This window comes from Armigeres subalbatus, chromosome 2 (genome assembly GCF_024139115.2).
Source record: "Armigeres subalbatus isolate Guangzhou_Male chromosome 2, GZ_Asu_2, whole genome shotgun sequence".
Lineage (NCBI taxonomy): Eukaryota > Metazoa > Arthropoda > Insecta > Diptera > Culicidae > Armigeres > Armigeres subalbatus.
The window spans coordinates 373,425,238-373,438,027 of record NC_085140.1 but is presented as its reverse complement, the minus strand read 5'-3'; the positions used below and the strand labels follow the sequence as shown (position 1 = coordinate 373,438,027).

At 39.1% G+C, this 12,790-nt stretch overlaps 1 protein-coding gene and 1 long non-coding RNA gene across 2 annotated transcripts in view; one reads left to right on the top strand and one right to left on the bottom strand.

The window, feature by feature from the left end:
* Positions 1-12,790, bottom strand: part of LOC134213082 (mitogen-activated protein kinase 1) — a 329,641-nt gene that overhangs the window by 78,107 nt on the left and 238,744 nt on the right. The gene's annotated exons all lie outside the window — the stretch shown is intronic.
* Positions 193-1,068, top strand: LOC134217243 (uncharacterized). The gene is made up of 4 exons (XR_009980959.1): positions 193-421; positions 485-573; positions 637-832; positions 914-1,068. It is a non-coding gene; the product is annotated as an uncharacterized LOC134217243 (long non-coding RNA).

Here is a 12,790-nt window from a genome sequence, read left to right as displayed (position 1 = left end):
GACGTATTTTCGTGGAACGTACATGAAAATCGCATGTAATAACGAATTTTATGTAATATTGTCCAATATTGACGTTTTATTACATTCCTCGCTGCAGCATTCAATCGAGAAAATTAGTTTTTCAGTTACGTTGATCGAACGCAAAATTACCTGCCAAATTGATTATTAGCGCGGAATCAGCGTTATATTACCACCAACATAAGTGATATCGCTTCACAAAGCATGCTGTAAAATGTCAACAAAGCAAGCTCTACCGTCGGCAGTCAGTCAAATTTTCACTTCATTCGCTCGCATCGAAAAACGATGATTTTGTAAATAAAATTAGTTTAATTGCTTTCAGAAACAAAAGTAAGTTTTTAGGAAGTGAGTGAAATATGAAAACAGTGTTTCCGACATGGTATTGGGAGAAAATCTGCTGTAGGTAAGTTTTTTTATACAGTTTTATTTGTACCCAGTTGGCGTAATGCATCACATCATTTTACAGAGAGACAAATATCGAGAAGGATGCTATGGAGCCGCAAAATACTTCGTTGATACCTACGAGGAATCGGCATTGTAAATAAAATTGCGCAGGTAAGTTTCATATCGATAGTTTTTTTTCGATCGCCCGATAAGTAATTGTGGGATGTTTTTCAGATTCAACATCGTACCCGGGTAATCGATGTCTTTCCAATAAGACGTCAGGCTGCCCTGCGGATCCAATTGCAGATCCAAACTATTAAGATCGTGCCTATTATTGTCCAAAATAGGTTGGATTCTAGATGAGTATGCCTGTTGAGGTACCGTCAAAAATCAACCAGGAGCAGGAAGCAGGGGAAATGAAACCGCGCTGGTAAGTTTTAATTTGTGATCGACTAAAATGAAAACCCCTACCAGTACTGAACGGTGAAAAAATATTTAATATTTGTTGCAGGCAAATTTTGCTTTAGAACAAAACTGTCAGGATCATGCTTCCACTAACTATTTGATGGAGTCCGCTACAAGAGCAATCTGGCAGAATGGGATTACCGGAAGTAGTGGCGATGCAATGGTAACATGCGAGAAGTCTAACAACATCTTATGGCCTTGTCTTCAAAGACGTATGTAAATAAAAAAAAAAAACAAAAATTAAAAAACTGAAATTTTGATATTTTCAAATCTTAAAATCCTAAAATCTTAAAATCCTAAGATCTTAAAATCTTAGAATCTTAAAATCTTAAAATCTTAAAATCTTAAAATCTTAAAATCCTAAAATCTTAAAATCTTAAAATCTTAAAACCTTAAAATCTTAAAATCTTAAAATCTTAAAATCTTAAAATCTTAAAATCTCAAAATCTTAAAATCTCAAAATCTTAAAATCTTAAAATCTTAAAATCTTAAAATCGTAAAATCTTAAAATCTTAAAATCTTAAAATCTTAAAATCTTAAAATCTTAAAATCTTAAAATCTTAAAATCTTAAAATCTTAAAATCTTAAAATCTTAAAATCTTAAAATCTTAAAATCTTAAAATCTTAAAATCTTAAAATCTCAAAATCTTAAAATCTTAAAATCTTAAAATCTTAAAATCTTAAAATCTTAAAATCTTAAAATCTTAAAATCTTAAAATCTTAAAATCTTAAAATCTTAAAATCTTAAAATCTTAAAATCTTAAAATCTTAAAATCTTAAAATCTTAAAATCTTAAAATCTTAAAATCTTAAAATCTCAAAATCTTAAAATCTTAAAATCTTAAAATCTTAAAATCTTAAAATCTTAAAATCTTAAAATCTTAAAATCTTAAAATCTTAAAATCTTAAAATCTTAAAATCTTAAAATCTTAAAATCTTAAAATCTTAAAATCTTAAAATCTTAAAATCTTAAAATCTTAAAATCTTAAAATCCTAAAATCTTAAAATCTTAAAATCTTAAAATAATCTTAGAATCTTTAAATTTTTAAATCTTTAAATTTTTAAATCTTTAAATCTTAAAATCTTTAAATCAATCTTTAAATCTTAAAATCCTAATCAATTTAATAGTGATCGACTAGGCTTTACCACCTCCCGAATGCAACTTGTTGTCTAATGTTTTTCTTAGTTTTTGTGCACACACTCACACACATATACACACAGGCAGCACAGGCAGACATTTGGTCAGCTCGTCGAGCTGACTCGATTGGTATATAACACTATGGGTCTCCGAGACTGATATAAAAAGTTCTTTTTCGGAGTGGCTCAAACTTCTTTTCGGTTCTTTTTCGGTTCTATTTCAAGAATTCCCAAATAATCTCCAGGAGGAATTTTCAGAGAAACTCATACCAGGAGAAACACCAGGAGGAATTTTTGGAGAAACTACTAGAGCAATTGCTGGAGTAACTCCTTTAGGAATTTCTGAAGAAACTGAAGTAATTCTTTAAGGACCTCCCAGAGTAACTCCTGGAAGAATCCCTGGAGAAATTTCCGAAGGAGCACCTGTAGGAGTTTCTGAAATAATTTCCGGAGGAGTTGCTGAATGATTTTCCGAAGAAATTCATGGAGAATTCCTGGAGGAATTTCCGAAGGAAACCTTCGAAGGAATTTTCGAAGGAACTCTTGGAGGACTTTCCAAAAAATAAAACTTTGATGAATTTTGGAGGAACTTAGTAGAATTTCCGAAAAAACGTCTGGGGAAATTTTCGGAGGAACGCCATCGTGTACACGGCCTTCCACGAAGCCTGCGGCCTCTTCCGAGTTCTCTACTAAATAGTATCTTCGCTTGGCGTTCTTCCGGCATACGAATGGGTGAACGCTCTACCACAGACCAGGTGTTCGCCATACGTCAGGTATTGCTTAAATGCCGCGAATACAACGTGCCCACACATCATCTATTTATCGACTTCAAAGCCGCATATGATACAATCGATCGGGACCAGCTATGGCAGCTAATGCACGAAAACGGATTTCCGAATAAACTGATACGGTTGATCAAGGCGACGATGGATCGGGTGATGTGCGTAGTTCGAGTTTCAGGGGCATTCTCGAGTCCCTTCGAAACCCGTAGAGGGTTACGGCAAGGTGATGGTCTTTCGTGTCTGCTATTTAACATCGCTTTGGAGGGAGTAATACGAAGGGCAGGGATTGAAACGAGTGGTACGATTTTCTCGAAGTCCGTCCAGTTATTTGGTTTCGCCGACGACATTGATATCATGGCACGTAACTTTGAGAGGATGGAGGAAGCCTACATCAGACTGAAAAGCGAAGCTAAACGGATTGGACTAGTCATCAACACGTCGAAGACGAAGTACATGATAGGAAGAGGCTCAAGAGAGATCAATGTGAGGCACCCACCACGAGTTTCTATCGGTGGTGACGAAATCGAGGTGGTTGAAGAATTCGTGTACTTGGGCTCACTGGTGACCGCCGATAACGATACCAGCGGAGAAATTCGGAGACGCATAGTGGCTGGAAATCGTACGTACTTTGGACTCCGCAAGACGCTCCGATCGAATAGAGTTCGCCGCCGTACCAAACTGACTATCTACAAAACGCTTATAAGACCGGTAGTTCTCTACGGACACGAGACCTGGACGTTGCTCGTGGAGGACCAACGCGAACTGGGAGTTTTCGAAAGGAAAGTGTTGCGTACCATCTATGGTGGGGTGCAGATGGCGGACGGTACGTGGAGGAGGCGAATGAACCACGAGTTGCATCAGCTGTTGGGAGAACCATCCATCGTTCACACCGCGAAAATCGGAAGACTGCGGTGGGCCAGGCACGTAGCCAGAATGTCGGACAGTAATCCGGTGAAAATGGTTCTCGACAACGATCCGACGGGAACAAGAAGGCGAGGTGCACAGCGGGCAAGGTGGATCGATCAGGTGGAGGACGACTTGCGGACCCTCCGCAGACTGCGTGGTTGGCGAAGGGCAGCCATGGACCGAGCTGAATGGAAAAGTCTTTTATGTGCAGCACAGGCCACTCCAGCCTTAGTCTGATGATAAATAAATAAACAATTCGTGATTCATGCGGCGCCGCCAGATACCGTTCTCCTGTTTACCGCCGAGTATTGTTCGCAGCACCTTACGCTCAAAAACTCCAAAAGCTCTCCGATTAGCCACCTTTAACGTCCATGTTTCATGGTCGTATAAAACCACCGAAAGAATGAGAGTAGTATACAGCGCGAGTTTTGTTTTCGTTTGCAGACTACGGGACTTAAGCTGGTTACGAAGTCCGTAATAAGCCCTATTTGCAGCTGAAATACGCCTTTTCACCTCGCGGGTAACATCATTATCGCACGTCACTAATGTTCCAAGATACACAAATTCTTCTACCACTTCAAACTTTTCACCATCAAGCACCATTTCGCTACCACCACCACTAATGAACCCACGTTGATTGCCAGCGACCATATACTTCGTTTTGCTGGAATTGATCGTGAGTCCAATCCTCGCTGCCTCCCTCTTAAAAGGCACAAAAGCCTCTTCCACGGCACGGCGATCAATCCCGATAATATTGATATCGCCGCAAATCCCAGGAGCATATGCGATTTTGTGATAATGGTACCGCTTCTTTGCACACCAGCTCTCCTAATCGCTCCCTCGAGCGCTATATTGAACAGTAGATTCAATTCATCTTATGGCTCCGATATTCATCCCATGAGAACCAAAGCAATGGAAAGCAATTTAATTTGTTTCTCATTTTTTTCAACAGTGAGCACGCATATTGAAAAAAAGAAGCGACAAAAATGGTGCTGTATTTCTTTGATTTGCGATGAGATGAATATATGTCCAGTGAGATGGAGATCGATACAGTTCCCCTATTAGTTTTATTTCCAGAAGTTTTGAATATACAAATTGCTAATAATTCTACACAGCATAGAAGTTGTTGTTTCCAATATCAATACCAATAATCAAACCCCATTAATTCAAAAGTTAAAAGTAAATACGTTACGTTTATATAAGTCCTACGTCTATTCGCGGTTAGGTTTAAAACATTACTCGTTGCTCGTTTTTCCACCGGAAAAATCGAGGTGGTATGATTTGCTCATATATCATCCAGTGCGAAAAGTACTGACACTAAGTTTCTAGTCCAACCAGAGTACCAGATGCTGATGTCATATCTAGTCGTTTTGGATTTTTATTGTGCAGTTCTGTTTTCTCAATGCGTTCGTCTCGTCACGTCATAACCAACTTAGTTATCTCGGAGCAAACAAAGCAGATTAAAGAAACTGCTGCTGTACCGTCCACCAACAACGTTCAACAACACATAGCCTGATAGGATTGGATTTAAGACTAAATACAATACTACAATACTAATCGAATTGGAAGCACATATATTACCTCAATGACATAATAAATGATGCTGTGTAAGATATTCTGCATAGCAAATCAGAATTTATTTACTCAAGTCACGATGAAGCAAACCATAGTTGAAGATTTTGGGTTTTCATTCAAATGAAATCACTTCTTTCATTTCGCAGCTAAATCCCAAACAATACAAAAACCACAAGCAGTACACGTGAATGTGTCTCCAAGCACCAACATCCCATTCTCCATGGAGTGCCATGAATCTTCTATGCACAGATTAAAATGTTGCTCCAGAGCAAAACGTTGATAAAATGTAGAATATGCGGTATTTCTACTAAATTAAATCGTCTGCAGAATTTGTCCGGAGCCAGAAACGATCCCACTACATTGCATCACAAGCCACAACCCACACTGGAGCAAGCCTCTTAAAATATAGACCAGGACGGACGGACGCCGGCCTCGACCGCTGTCGCCATCGTACAAAATCAAACCTCAATTACCGTAGCGGAGCTTGGTCTTACGCAAGTTGAGACAAGACAAACAAAAGCGCAATTAACTCCCACGCAATTGGGCCGGTTATGCTTCGGAGGGAAAACTTTCGACGATAATGTCCACCAAACAATGAAAGAGTAGTTCTAGCGTCTTATCTTTGGCTGCATGCAACAACGTAGCAATGGCAAAGGCAAAAATATGGCAAGAACTTGCCACTGAGAGGGTGAACATTGCAAGCTTTGGCGACGTCGTTATTTCGACAGGAGTGAAATATTGATATGCTTTACCCATTTTGAATATGTATGAAAAATATTGAAATAGTGTTTATTTATAACGTTTTTAAAGTTTTCATACATCCTACTTTATCATGAATCGTATACATTCAGGCCTTAGCCTTAGTTTAATTTTAAAATACAATTATATTTCAGTCACATATTCAAAGAATCACGAAGTAATTGAGATGATTCGCTATAATCCTATTCAGGACAGTAAAAGAGTTACAGGATCCACCACCCTAGTTGAAAAGTTTTCCACAAGTTCGAAGCATCCATAGCGTCCGTGTGTGGTCGTTGTCGCCAACAGTGCCAATGGTTGGCTGACGGTGGCAGCCCACCTCAAGCCCCATTCTCGGAGTTCTTTTTCCGCGCGCAAACAACTCAACAGGGGCGAATATTGAGCGGTGTGGCATAAATAAAGTGTGGAAGTGCGAGGAACATCAAACGGCGGAAGCGAAAAACCATCTTCGAATGGGTGGAAAGCTATTTCACAACATCATCATCCTGCGAGCGCAACGCAGCACATGACAAACGGAGCAAAGAAACAACCAGTGTTACCAGTAGATGCATTTTTTTTGTGGAATTTTAATAGTTTGACGTCATGCAAACTCGGGAGTATGTGTTTCGTTTAAACCGAAACGAAATTAACAAATTCAAAATATACTAGGTATTAGAACATAGTTTAATAGTAAACACTTTATAGTAACATCCAAACGCGATCACAATTTAAAATCTGGCCTATTCGGTCCACAAACTGGTAACCCGGCACAAGTTCAGAGTGTCGCAACCGCCAACCGAAACGTCCAGCGCACACATCGAACCGATGAAAAATTTCCAGCCATCATCACGTCAAGGGATGTTGCCATTCAACGTTCCCACCGAGACGATTGTTATTTCGACGGTTGGAAATGTGGTAATACCAACCAGAATGGCTCCAAATAGAAGAGAAAGTACGAAAATACGCAGCACTACAACTGGTGGCAACCGATGGCATCGTGGTCATGACCAAGTCAACCATTTGCGCGGATAGTTGAAGTGTCACGTCGACTGCGAGTGGCCGTAAATCAATTTCTGTTGCGTCGATTTCATAGTCAGTTCTCGGACTTCCTTCTGTTTTGGCTTTCTCTTGGACGATCCATCCAATGGTTCTAGTTTTAGAGAGGCTAGTAATCGGAAAAAGGTTTCCATCCAACAACGACGTCTATCAATCACCTTTATTTACGGACACGGAAGATGTATTGTTCCAGAATGGCACCAATTTGGGATGATTTGCCGTGGGAGAATTGTCAAAAGAAAAAGTGATCATGTAGAAAAATAGGCATGAATATCACTATACAATATGATAAAGAATTTATTTAAAAAGTTAGATAAATGGTACTCTGGTTGGACTGGAAATTTAAAGCTTTTGCTTTTGAAGCTTTATTTTATTCTTCATTTGAGTATGATTGTGGTTTTGTGCGACATGATTGAAACTACAGCTTTTCTTCGGTACTGGATGACGAGTTATATTTAAAGAGCTTTTGAGTCTTGTCTGGTCTGTGATAGAGCGTTCCCCATAAATCCCGCCTGGTACTGCCCCACGAACTCTTTTGCGATTGGTGTTAGCCGGCGGCATAAAATTTGGGAGAGTATCTTGTAGGCGGCGTTCAGCAATGTGATTGCGCGGTAGTTGCTGGGCTCTGTGGAATTTCTATAAAAAGCTGCATGCATCTGTAAGCAGGCGCTACCGAAGCCGCTTAAAACACACTAGACAAGCCCTGGTGTGGGGGAACTTTAATCAAACCTGCATGAGCGTCTGTTCCGTCTGTTATGCTGAACAAGAAATGCGGTACACATCACGTCAGCTATTCATAAGATGGCAGCCACATCCATGGGCGTAGCCAGGATTTTGATTAAGGGGGGGGGGGGCAAATTTTGTAGGTCCTCTGAATCGTAGTTTTATAGTAGTTTTATAAAAAAACACATGAATATTAGTACTTGGTACTTTTTCCTTCTAAGCTTCAAACACTTTGAAACCAAATCCACAACCAACAGTAAAGGCTGAATCACAAGAGGGCGTTGCGCGTCAGCGTTGAAGTCAGCGTTTTGTACTAAAACGTAATGCCAATAAACGTGACGCATTCACGCCCGGATTCTTCAGGAATGCCTCCAGCAATTCTTCGGCAAAGTCTTCAGGAATTCCTCCATCAATTTCGCCGGGAATTGACCAAAAATTCCACCATTATTTACTCCAAGAAATCCTCCACGAATTCCTTTATGAGTTCTGCAGGGAATCTTTCAGATAATTCTTTCGTGCTGTTTCTCATAAAAAATCTGAAAAATTGTAACTTTGAATTCCTAAGAATATTTCCTTGAAATTCCGCAGAATTGCCAATAAACATTCCTGAGAATTTCGTGAAAAATCTTCAAACTTCCTGTGTAAATTCCATATTTTTTTCCGTGAAAGTTTTGAAAAATTTCTTGTGAAAATTTCAAAGAATTTCTCCAGGAATTCCACCGAAAATTTATACAAAAATTATACCGAAAATGAAATCAACAATGGAATTTTTGTAGGAATTTCTAGATGAATTCCCAAAGAAATCCTGAAAGAATTCCGGTGAAAACTTCAAGATTTCCACTGGACATCCTCCAGAAGTTTCTTCGAAAATTCCTCCGGGAGTTCCTCCGGGAATTCTTCGATGAGTTCAACCGGCAGATCCTCCAAGAATTCCTCCAGGATTACCTCCGAGAATTTTTCCGGTAGTTCTATCGGCAGTTCCTACGGGGGCTCTTTGAAAATTCTGCCGGGAATTTCTCCAGGAATTTCTCCGGGAATTATACAGAAATTCCTTCAAAAGCTCCTCAAGGAGTTCTTCGGGAGGTCCTCTGATGATGATGATGGTCCTGCTATATACCCCTACAAAGGTTTCAGCTAGACGAGATTTGTCAATAAGATGAATTCTTCAAGATTTTTTTTCCGAGAAGTCTTCTGGTAGATTCACTGGCAGTTCCTCCGGGAGTTTCTTCAGAAATTCCTCCGGGTGTTCCACCAGTAGCTCTTCCAGGAGATCATTCAGGCTTTTTTCAGGAAATTAGCTGGAAATTCCTCCCGAAGTTCTTCCGATAGTTTTTCTGGGAGTTCCTCTTGGAATTTTTCTCCTGAAATTCCTCCGGGAGTTGAGCTACTCCGGCAGTTCCTACGTGAATTCCTCCGGGAGATCCACTAGCAGTTTTTATGAGCATTTCTCCGGGAGTTTCGCCTTCAGTTCCTTCAGAAATGCATTCAAGAGTTCCTCCAAGAATACATACGGAATTTCCTCCCAAAATTCCACTAGAAGTTTCTTCAGTAATTTATGACGGAAATCCTCCGATTTCGCTTAATAATTTCATTTCCGGAGGAACTCCCAGAAGAATTTCTGTAGGAATTCCCGGAGAAATTATCAGAGGAATTTTCGGAAGAACTGCCGGAGGAACTTCTAGATGAATTTATTGAAGAACTACAGGAAGAATTTCCGGAGGAAATCCTGGAGGAACTCTCGTAGGAACTTCTGGAAGAACTTCAGTAAGAATTCCAGGAGAAACTCCTGGAAGAAGTCTTAAATGACCTCCCGGAGGAGCTCCCAGAGAAATTTTACGAGGAACTTCTGAAGGAATTTGTAGATAAATTCTCAAAGAAAGGCTAAATGAATTCCTGAAAGAAAGTCTGAATGAATTTCCGGAGGAACTACTAGTGGAACTCCCGGAGAAATTTGAGGAACAGCCGATGGAATACCCGGAGTTGAATTTCTAGAGGAACTTACGAAATCCCATTTCCCTTGAAATTCCTGTCGAATGTCCTCAAAGAATCCCCTGTGAAGTTCCTGGAGGGATTACTAGAGGAACTTTTGGAAAAACTCCTGGGGGAGCTCCCGGAGGAACTCCCACAAGCACTTCCAGAGGAATTCTCACAAGGTAGTACTGAAATAATTATTGGAGAAGTTCATGAAGGAATTTCTGTAGAAATATCTGAAGGAATTCCCGAAAAAATACCAGGAGGAATTAATGCAGAAATTCCCAGATGAAATCCTGAAGGTATTCCCAGATAAATTGCTGTTCTTTGTTTGTTCTGAAGAAATTCCTGGAAGAATTCTTGGAAGATATCTTGGAGGAACTCCCAAACTAATTTCCGAATGAAATTCTGGAGTAAATTCCGAGTGAAGTCCGGAAAGAATTCTAGGACAATTTCGCGGAAAAAATCCCGGAGAAATTACTGAAGGAAGGGAAGAATTTCGGGGGAAATACTTGGACGAATTCTTGGAGAAACTCTTAAATTTCTAGAGGAATTCTTGAAGGATATTCTGAAATAATTGCGGAAAGAATTCCAGAATGTAATTCTAGAGGATTTCGCTATTGAATTTATAGAGGTATTCCCGGAAAAATTCCTGGAAGTTATCCCGGAGGAATTTAAGGAAGAGTTCCTGGAGGAATGCCCGAAGCAGTTTCTAGAAGAATTTCCGAAGAAATTTTTATAGATTAGCAGATGAAATTATGGAGCGAAATCGGAGGATTTCCGTCATAAATTACTGAAGAAACTTCTAGTGGAATTTTGGGAGGAAATTCCGTATGTATTCTTGGAGGAACTCTAGAATGCATTCCTGAAGGAAATGCCGGAGATTTTCCTAGTAGAATAGCCAAATAAATGTCTAGAAATAAAACTTGAAGGGAAGAAAATAAATCTTCAAGAAACTTCCTCATGAATTTCCTAAAAAAAATTAGTTGGGGGTTTCTAGATAAGGAGAAATTACAATTACAGGAGAAGGATTTTCAAACGACTTTCAGAGGAATTTGTGCATAACTTTCTTGAGGAATTTAGAAGTTCCCAGAGGAGCTTCTAGAAGGGTTTCTAGGAGAATTCTTGAGCCCGAAATGTTTCGAGTTGTTTTGAACTTTCATATAGTATGGATCCTGGATACCCTTATAAGTTTTTTGGGATTTGAATTTCAAAAACCTATTTCTCAATATGATTGGATTGTAAAGGGCACATGTTTAAGCGAATTCATTTCAGTACCCGTTCAATCATTCCACCATTTAGGGGGGGCGACGGCGACGTTTTTTTTTGACTATTCGGCCAAACGGCATTCGGCCAAACGACCCGTTCGCCCAAACGGCATTTGGCCAAATGGCGTTCGGCCAAACGGCATTCGGACAAACGGCATTCGGCCAAATGGCCTGACACCTAATTATTGTGTCTTTATGTGCTCAAAAGACCATTCTTTTCAACGGGAGTTAAATTTGTTTTGAAGTATGTAAATATAAACGAATAGAATAAATTTATTTTTATTATTAGAAACCCTTACGTTACACTGTGGAGTAGGAAGGAGTATGGAATTTACCAAATTTGCGTTAAGTAATTTGTAAACGAACCCTTATTGTTTCATGTAATGAAGTCAACGAGTAACCCTCTAACGCCCAAGATCGAAGTTAGACAGGGGTACTTTGACATTTTTTTTGTAATTTTAATTAGGTCAATCAAGGTTACTCATTTTGCACTCACCGCATCTAAACAACGGCGGCACTGTATACGCATATTTCTATTCGTGTGCTTTTGACAGAACATATCTACGGTGGCGCAATCTGCTAATTTCATAGCGGCAGTTTTTGCTTATTGATTGATCCATCGTTCAGATTTATAAAAGTTTTCGATGTCGATCAATATTATAAAGTTTCATATTATTCAAATCTTGTTAAAAAATAATTCAAAACTAAATAAAGAAAATACTAAATAGGTGAGATTGATGAAATCGTGATTTTAATTTTTTTGCCTGAAATGTGTTCAGATCGGCTTAAGAAAGCAAAATAAAGATTTTGAACGAAAAAAGAAATTTTGGTATTAGAGGGTTAAGTTAACTTTAAACAATAGCGTCTGTTTGAAATATAAGGCATAACACGTAAGAACAGTCAATGATTAATAGAATAAAATCTCCAATCTCTGTCTCTGTCGATTATTTGTTCTGTCTACCTTTTCGGTCTTTCGTCCTTTCGACCTTTTGACCAAGTTATTTCTTCCAACTTTCTTTTCCTTCAACCTTCTGTAATTTTTTCTAGCTTCTTTTCCTTCAGCCCCTTGTCATTTCGACCTTTCGTTTTTTCGACTTTTTTGTCCTTTCGACCTTTTGTCCTTTCGACCTTTTGTCCTTCGACCTTTTGTCCCTTCGACCTTTTGTCCTTTTGACCTTTTGTCCTTCGACCTTTTGACCTTTTGTCCTTCGACCTTTTGACCTTTGACCTTTTGACACAGATTCCAAATTTACTGCATCTAACCCAAAGACCCACCGGAATAAATTCGGATAGGAAGACCACATCACATGTCTTAATATGTATTCTGAATTTTGAGATCCGTACGAGGAGAAAAGAGATAAAATCAGGTTAATACGATTTTCTAGGGCTGAAAGTCTCCATAATAAAGACAACAAAAAAGGTGTCAATACGACAGAAAATGACGGTATGGCAGCAATTTGAATTTTTTCTTCACTGAGGCCGATGCGGGATAACATCGGTTTCCATACGACCAGGGGCGTTTATGATCAATCATTTGTTGATCGGATACTGGGATCGCGGAAATGGGGCCCAAATCGATGCTATGGTGGTCTTTAGAATATTGGGCTGTAGTCAAACGACGGCCTACAAATACTAAGACGATTCTCAAGCAACAATTCGAATAAACGTTACATAATAGACAGAGACATAACAGATGTTTAGCATAATCTAAGTTAGGCATAATATACCGAATAAAACGCCCTAAAGAACAGCCCATGACATAGAAAAT